This window comes from Meleagris gallopavo, chromosome 6 (genome assembly GCF_905368555.1).
Source record: "Meleagris gallopavo chromosome 6, MGAL_WU_HG_1.1, whole genome shotgun sequence".
NCBI lineage: Eukaryota > Metazoa > Chordata > Aves > Galliformes > Phasianidae > Meleagris > Meleagris gallopavo.
In genome coordinates, this window is record NC_139409.1 from 44,449,803 (window position 1) to 44,459,001 (window position 9,199).

The window sequence follows — 9,199 nt, forward strand, 5'->3', positions numbered from 1 at the left end:
GTGTTTCTCCTGATGCGTGCTCATTCTTGGTTTCAGTTCAAGCACCTGCATTCACTAACCAGTTAACTGGTGAGAGGAAATGAAATGCTGTGAGTTTTGGGATTGCGTAGAACTGCCTTTTCTACAGTCAGAAGGGGCTCTTTCCTATGTTCTTGAAGATGTGAAAGATCCCTGCCACGTAGCAGAGGGTGCTGAGGCAGGGCAAGGGGACAGCCCCAGTGGTGTGTGCAGTGCGGTGGTTGTTCCTCGGGCTGGCAGTGAGGGCAGCGTGTCCTGCTGCGGGGTGCGTTGTGTGTGCGGGAGGCAAGGAGGGGATGCGGGAACCTCTGTGCAAACTCTAAGGTTCCTAAAGCAGAGAGACAATCCGTGCTTTTCTTTTAAAAATGGAAAATGGTTTATTTAGTTTTGTGCTTTTTATTATTTTGAATTGTTATTTTGAAAATGGTGATGGTCCATTCTTGAAAGAGAAATCCAAGCAAAGCATCTGGATTGGATCTTCTTGCTGAGTTTCAGCACTTCTTTGTGTCCAAACTGACCTGTGGTTCTCCCCAGAAGCAGCTGCCTCTGTCCCTTCTTTAGCTTCTTCTCCTGCCCTAGGTAGGGATGGGGGAAGAGGATGTAAAGGATGGGCTCATGGGAGCCTTGTTCTGTCAAGAGAAGGATGATCAGGAAATGGAGGCTCCACATGAGCCTGCAGGATGTCCTTGAGTTGGGCTCTCCCACCTGGCTAAGGGTAAACTTACGGGATCCTCGCACCCCTGTGATGTTTGAGGTCCTGCTGTCAGACTCGTCCCGCTGCCCTGGCACAGCAGGTCCGAGGATGGATGCCCTGCCCTCTTCCTCAGGACTTGGTGAAGAAGAGATGAGAGGACTTGGGAAGGGACGAGGGAGGGGGTCGGGAAGGAAGGGCTCGTAGGAGCCTTGGCTGTGAAAAGAAGAAGGACCAGGCAATGGAGGCTTCACGTGAGCTCGCAGGATGGCTGTGAGCTGGGGCTCTCCCGGATGAGGGCAAACTTACAGGACGGGAGGATCAGCGCCAGCGTTGAGGCGGCCATTTTGTGGGAGGTGGACGGATGCTGGCGCCCCTGCGATGAAATTTGGGGCGCGACCTCTTCCTGGTTGGCCTGGCAGCAGCAGAGAGATGGCCAGTCTGCCCCGATGGAGGTGGATCCACTTCCATCAGCTCATCTGCCACAGGTGGATCCACCTCCATGGGCTCTTCTTGGCTGCCAGGCGGGTCCACCTCCATGGGCTTGATGTCATCAGCCTCTTCCAGCAGCCGCCTCTTCTTGAAAGGTGGCTGCTCCATCCTGTCCTCGAAAATAACAAGAAATACAAAGTATCTCTTGGAGAGATCAGGTGTGCTGCTGCCTCCGGCTGTGTCAGCTCAGGGACTGCAGTTGAGGGCGGTTTGGTGCCCATGGCGACAGGATTCTGAGTGCCAGGTGCTGGCCCAAACATGGCGGCTGGCTGTTGGGGCCTGCAGCCATTTCTGGGAGGCAGTGGCAAGACTGTAGCAAGAGGGTCAGTCGGGGCAGGGGCTTCTCAAGCACCCTGCGCTAGGTCTTAGGTTTTTCTTTTGTCTCGTCCTTATTTTTGTGAAGGCTGATGGTGCAGATAGCACCTTTGGAGGTTTGATTGGTTGTTGGTACCATGGGTTTGATTCAGCCTACCTCAATTAAGTTTTCAGGAGGACAGAGTCTTCAGCCTTACAGGGACCTTGGTTTTTGGAGTCTTATCTGTGAAGCTGCACAGTGAACATGAGTAATACAAGATTTTGTCTGAAAGTAATGCCTACAGTTTTTTTATGGTGGCCTGACACATCAGAGATGTGTGCTGTCATTGTGGACGTGGCAGCTGAACCTTCCAAAAAATATTGCGTGTAATTGATGGCAACAGAGGTGCAATGTGACAAAATAGCATCTGGTATGGAATACGTGTGAAGTAGGAAAGGTGTGGAAGAGCATTCCTCCATGCGAGTAACACCTGTTAACCTTTATAGGCACTTGCTGAGTGTTTATGGAGTCTGAACTGTGATGTATTGGGTGGTGCAATTCATTAGTGGTGTCTGCGACAGCATTTTGCCTTGCACTGGCACAGATTGTTATGAGCTTGGTTGGTGAAAATGTTTAGCTAATACTGGTGGCTGCGTTGAGAAATGGTGTTTTATAACTGAGAATTTCTTGTCAAATATTGTTATTGTGCTCTTTGTTGTTTTAATGGAAATAAATATGAAGTGTTACTTTTGGAGCAACCTTTGACCTACGTCAAAATAACTTATTCTTCAGTATTTTTTAGGCAAAAAAAAATGAGTAATACTTTCCTTGATGAGTTTTGTTTTTACTTAGTAATATAAATAGGCTTTCTTTAATAAATTAGTTGTCTCCACCTATTCAGATACATATCAAGGGAATGGAGATGGGGAGTGGTCTACATGGATTTGTAAAGCAGAAACTGCCTGATGCACCTGGTAGCTTTTATGGTGGAATGGATGCCTTAGGAGACAAGGATGAGGTGGTTACTGCGGGTTTACATTGACTTGTACAGGACTTTAAACACTATCTCCCGTAAGCAGACAGTGAATTGCCTTGAAATCTGGCTGAACTGCTGGTTTGTGGTTAGCAGCTCAAATTCCAGCTGGAGGCTGGTCTGTAGTGGTACACCTGAGGGGTTGTTACTGTGGCCCATACAACTTTATATCTGCTTTAATGATCTGAATGATGGGATATAGTGCACCCTCACCAAGCCCTCAGATGCTGTGAGCTCAGTGGACTGACTAATAGACCACATGGTTGTGCTGCTTTTCAGAGGGACTTTGGCAGTCTGAAGAACTGAGCAAGGAAGAATTTATTTAAGTTTAACAACAGCAAGTCCTGTGTCTTGGGAAGAACAACTCCATGCATGTGAACACAGTGGTAGATGATGCTATGCAACAGTAGAGCTTGCAGTGTTTGTGGCAAAGGCAGCCAACAGCATCCTTGGCTGCAGTAGAAGGCTGTGGCCAGAGGATCACAGGAGCTTATTTTTCCCTTTAGCTCTGCTCTAGCAAGACTGCATCTGGAAGTCTGTTTCCTAGACTTGTTCCAGAAAGATTAATAAGGTATTGAAGCACCTGTCATGCAAGGAGAGACTAGAAGACCTGGGACTATTTATAACAGATGAGACACGAGGAGATCGGGATGAGAATTTATCAATACATGTAAGTCTCTGATGGGGAGGATTGAAAGAGATGGAGAAAGACTTGTCCTAGTGGTGCCCAGTGAAAGAACAAAACGCAGTGGGCATGAACTGAAATACAAGAAATTCCATATAAATATATATATAAAAAAAACTTTGCCGTGAATTTGGTCATACCCTGGAACAGATTGCCCAGGGAAGCTGAGACATTTCCAACCTTGAGATTTCTTAAAATCCAGCCACAGTCCTGAGCAGCCTGCTCTTGTTGACCCTTGCGAGCCAGTGGAGTTGGGCTACATCTCCAGTGGTCCCTTACCAGCTCAGTACTTGTGTGACTATGTTTTATATAGAGAAGTAGTTGAAGGAACTGATGTGCTCATAACCATTTCAGGCACATAATGATCATAACTCAGTGAAGAGTGTTAATTATAGTTTAATTTGTTCACTTTGGAATTGAATATGCTGAATTAGACTTCTCTTGAATCTTGTGTTATTCCGGTTAGAAAACTGATAAACTTGCTCTTCTGTACAGACCCAGAAAAGTTTCCCAATTATTATCCCAGACTTAATTTGACTTCTCTCACTATTTTTAACAGCTTCTGTACTTTATTTCTGACCTCAAGAGTTGCAGTCTTCTATAATAGCCACACTAACAATCTACAGATTTGTTTCTTGAAATAATTCTGAAAACCTGCTTTAGCAGAAAGGCTTAATAATTGGAGTTCCACATCTCAATGTGTTTTTTTTCCTACAGATCTAAAAATGAGTGCTTTTTTTTATGTGCAAAGCAGTGAATACTCACACCACTTTTCATTCCCAAAGTGCTCCGAATTTGTTGGCTAATTAATATCCAGAATGGGCTTTGGAGATCGGTATAGTTAATTATCCTTTCTTTTTTTTATAAACTTTGGGAATTTGGAAGAGTGACACGTGGGACCCAATACAACAAGCCTTTGCTTTTTTGCATTGCTGCCCCAGCCCAAATAATAGTTTTCCTGCAAGTTGTATCAGAAAGTATACAAGCAGAAAGAGAAATGGATCAAGATTTCCTGCTCCAGTATCCAGCCTGTTCCCAAACACGGAAATCATTTTTCATTCATGAACTTCCTTTTATTCCATTCCAGCAATTAAATTTGTCTTGGAGATGGGACAAACAGAACTTCATTAGTCCATTTCTCTTCAAAGTTGTTGCAAATTGTTTGGCTTTGTTTTGATAAGCTTTGCTCAGCACATCAGCTGGGAATGTGCTGTAGTGAGTGACAAATACATAGAACACGATAAAATTTGTAATAATATTTTGAAACAAGTTAGAACCTGATATTTTGGTGAGATTTCTGTTTTGCGCCTCTTTCCAGAGGGGAAAAAGCAAGGTAAGTACTCTCCTTCTTTTGTATTTTTGGAAGGTTGATCAATTGCACTAGAAAGATGGGGAGAGGAAATAATGTTTTTTTTTTTTCTAAATATGCCATAGAGAGTAAAAGGAGTTGAACTACTTGGCTTCTGCACAGTAGTGTACTTAATTCTTTCATAAGCATCTTTATTAACAAACAGCAGGGCTTCATATAGTGATAATTTTTTCAGCCTTCTAATGCAGGAAAAGGAGAATTTTACAAGAATACATATAAAAATTGGGACTTTGTATGGGAGTATTTGAACTGATTTGGTCACTTCTAGGTATTGAAGTGAGTCCCCTGAGTCTGCATAATTAAGAAAATGGCTTATGGTAGCCATACCATGTGTTAATACAGATGTTGGTGTGTAGAAGAAGATATACTGACAGGCTAAACCTCAACTTTTTTTTTAATGCCATTATATAAAGAGAAGTAAAGACAAGTTTATGATCAACAGAACCACTACCAACAGAATATTTATAGCGGGGTTAAGTAAATGATTTTATTAACTTATTTTTGAATGATTGAATCAAGGCTGTATTCTATTAAATGAAATAATTTCAGAGGAGGAATTAGGAGATACAAGAGAGAACCTTCCCAAAAACAGTGGGAAAATTGAGTGCAGCACCTGTTTAAATGAGTTTAAACCAGATGGTTCTTCAAAGTAGTTAAGAGATATTTTAACTTTAATTTAAACAGACTCATGAAAATGACAATATAATAAACTCTGACATTCCAAAATATCCCCTTGTGCCCCAGTTAACCCTCTTCCCCTTCTTTTTCCTCTTTCCTTGCCCTATCTGCAGTAAACCACCAAATGAGTCTGTTATTCTCCTGACTTGCACTGGAGGTGAAGTTAGCACTGAGGAGCTCTGAAAAGAATCAGTGCAAGTAGTGGAAGAAACTGGGCTAGTGAGCCTTCTGCTTTTACTGGGACAACAGCCACATTGTGTGTCCTATGAATGAAACTGTTCAACATAAAATGTTGGTTTTTATTCCCTCCTTCCAACTATAACTCTATTCCAAAATGTTATTCCCCTCATGATACAGAGCTTTCGTTTTAGCCAAAATGTGTTAGTTAGAATTGAGGCAGTTCTCATTGTTGTTCTTTTATTTAAATAGTTTTCTTTTTTCCCAACTTCCAGCACTTGATGTTTATTTTGGTAAGCTATAAAAACAAGCTCTTCCATTGGCTGTCATGCGTGGGTTTTTTCTCCACTTTTGGCTAAATGAAAAAGCTGTACGTAACCTTTCAGATAAGGTCCCACCAGGGTCAGGTATGATGGCTTTTAATTTTCTCCCTGCCAACACCTCTTGTGATATGCCCTCTGTTTCTCTTGTAGCCATGTTGCTTGTTTGGAGAGCAAAGAAAAGATTTTACTGGACCCAACCTCAGCAGCATCTGGTGCTATGTAGGGAAGTGCTAGCTGAGCTGCAGGAGAGGATGCTTAGTACCAGTGTCATGTTGGGAGTGACTCAAGGAGATGAGAAACTGTATTGAAAGAAACTGTAAGACGTGAGGGAGGTTATTAGTGAAGGTTCTTGAGGACTGGTTTTGACATTGATCTTATTTTTTGTTTTCACTGATTACCAAAAAGTAGGACAAAGCTAAGAAGGTACTAATCAAGTTTGCTAACAGGTTAAATTAGGAGTATGTAAGAAGACTGTCTGTCATACAGGATTGATCTTGAGTAGGGATGAATTAGAGATGGAAATGAATTAGCATGTAACTGCACATTTAAATACTTTGAGTAACAGTGAGTATTCTTCAGATCTCATTCACTGAGGAAACAAAATCTTCGAGGAAGGCCAAGCTGTACTCTTTAGTCAGGTAACAGCTGTCTGTGAATCTTGTTTAATATACAGAGAGGTCTGATTCTTCCTCCACTGGAGGGAGACAAGGACTAATGAACAAATGCAGACAAATGTCAGATGTGCAAATTCACGTGTAACAGCTGGAAAGGAGTCTGATTCTTGTGATGTGGAGAATATTGCCATAGATAGGTATGTCTTCAGTTGAGTTCTATGAAGTTGAGCAGAACACAAGACAGTGAATGTCACAGGGGATGCATGAGATGTGTGCTTGTATGCTTTTTTTAGTTATTAGCTTTTATTTTTTATTATTCAGAGCACATGTGTTTTTGAGATGATTTGTAACTCATCAGAAGAACCCAGCTGACTGAAATCAAAGCAGTCCCAAGAATGGTGATGGGAGCATATCACAAAAAACTACTAATATCCTGTCCTGTGCTCCCTGGAAAACTGCAGACAATTTGAATTAAAAATGTTTATTATCTAATTTTACTGTGTCAAGTTATTTAATTGTCAAGTTGTTACGAATTTTGTGCTGTTGCAGTTCAGTTACTAAGACTATTTTTTTTTCTTTCTCGTTTGAAGAAACACAGGCAAGAAGACTCCAGTAAAGACAAGGCACATAGTCATGAATAAAGGAAGACTTCAACAGTAACAGCAAAATTAAAGGTGTGAAGAGAAGAATCACTTAATTCTCTGCTCTAAAGTTGACAGAATTGCAGTACTGAAATTTTTCTGTTCAGGAGCCAGGATGCTGTGCAGTAGTGAGACTGACAGACAGAAACTGCATTGATTGTTTTTTAAATGGGGAGGGGGTAAGCAGTTATAGGAACCTGAACAGATTAGTTGTGTCTTAATGTGCTGCTCTTTTCCACGCTGTTATTCTGGATGCTGTGTCTCTACTGTGGAAAATGCCATACAATCACTGCTGCTTTTCCAGTTAGCATCCAGCATTCACAAAGATCTATTGTGCAGGGATTTCATTGTCTATATTAAAAGATAGTATTGGAGGAAACTACAGCAAATCAAGAAATTTGTATACACTTTGCAAAACAACTATTTTGAATTTGTCAGAATGTTACTATCTGACTGGAAACTCTTCATTTTTTCTCGTTTATTCTTCAGTTATGTGCCCTCATGGTGGCTCCTTTTAGGCTGGTGTCCTCACTAAGAAATCAGACTTCTCTTGGCTGTAAAGCTCCTGGGGACTTGCACAAATACTTGGCTGTTTTGGTAAGTCTTGGTGATAGCAATCACACTCATAGGATTTAGCACCTTTTGATGCAATTTAGTTCTGGTGATACTTATGCTAGTGTTTCACCTGAAGTCTGCAGTTATTCTACTCCCTCATGAATATGTTAATTATTTCACACTTCTTTTAAAGAAAATCTTTGCAGTCACAGAGCTAACTTTGCATCTTGGGGTGGTATTTAAATAACTTCATGGAAAATGTATAAGTCTAGGTTTAAAAAAAGGGTAGTGAATAAATTCAGTGTGGCACAAATCCGACATCTGCATGCAAAAAATATTCAGTGCAAGTAAATTATGCATCTTTTTTGTTACAGTGGTTCGGAAACCATACTTGCAAATATTACTTTAATTACTATCTTTATTGTACTGTTTCTAAAGAAGTTTTCTACTTAGCAGCTGACTACTTGAAATCTGATACACTAAATATTTCCTTATTTCCTGATGTGAGATGCATCTTTTATGATCACTGCCATATTCTAGTTTTCCTCTGTTGATGAAATAGGTACTTCACATGTTGTTTTCATTATGCCCATAAGGACACAGCATAACGATACTATTTTCTCCATGTTTTATATTTTTGCACTTAATTTTCTTTGTGTATGAACTTTCTTGTAGTAAAAACTTTGTCACCCATTTTGTTTGACATTTTGTTATTATTTTAGATGATTCCTGGACGTGCTATCAGGCTAAGTATTATACTAAGCTAAAGTTCATTAAATCATTATCTCATGGAATAAAACTTATTAGCGTTGAAGGTATAAAGAATTACAAATATTTCTGGTATTTGTAGTTTTTGCTGTTTTTCATAAACTATTAGAAATGTCATAAAAATGACAATAAGAGCCATACAACCTACTTTTCAGATCAGAGTAGTTCAAAGAAATCTAAATGTGCTTATACTGTTTTGTTCACATCTTAGTTTTCTGAAGCCTATTCTAGTCAAGTGGTGTTTTTTTAGTTGTCATCCATGAGTCTGAGCAAGGATTTTTAACTACTCCAGTAGCTTTCTGGGATGTTTTAGGAATGATTTGACTCGAAGATTTATGCTGCTCTTACGACCACTGAACTTCAAAGTTGCATGATCTGTACTGCCAGCCTGAGAAGGGAAAGAGCCGTGTTTTCCATGGATGTTAGGGGAGCTGGTAGCTGAGGAACAGTGGCTTTGAGGAGTATCGTAACTTAGCTAGGAATGATTAGGAAGTTGCTTCCAGAACAGGTCTACTGCATTTTAAGCTGATGTTCTAATTAATGTGTTTACTCTGCATCTGAAATTGTTATTGTCTCCCTGAGAGCACCTGGATAATTTGAGTTCTTGAGTCTTTGCATCGGGGCATTGCTGATTTTGTAGCTGCTTTTATTTGAGTATTTGGATTCTCCTTTCACAGGGAAATGCAGGATGAGGAAACTCTTCCTTTCTTGTTTTGAGTTACAACTTCAGTGAGTCTAGAGGTAATAGAAGTGAAAATACTGTAATGGAGTCAGATGGGGAGAGCTTAAACTTTAAACTGACTTATTCAACTGCCAGGAGGAAATACTTCTCTGTCGTCTAAAAATCAAGTTTGCTTAAA

General features: G+C 40.6%; 1 long non-coding RNA gene across 1 annotated transcript; it reads left to right on the forward strand.

Moving 5' to 3' along the window:
- The first annotated feature begins 4,346 nt into the window (after positions 1 to 4,346).
- Positions 4,347 to 7,613, forward strand: LOC116216194 (uncharacterized). The gene is made up of 3 exons (XR_014884057.1): positions 4,347 to 4,547; positions 6,966 to 7,049; positions 7,506 to 7,613. It is a non-coding gene; the product is annotated as an uncharacterized LOC116216194 (long non-coding RNA).
- The last annotated feature ends 1,586 nt before the right edge of the window (positions 7,614 to 9,199 follow it).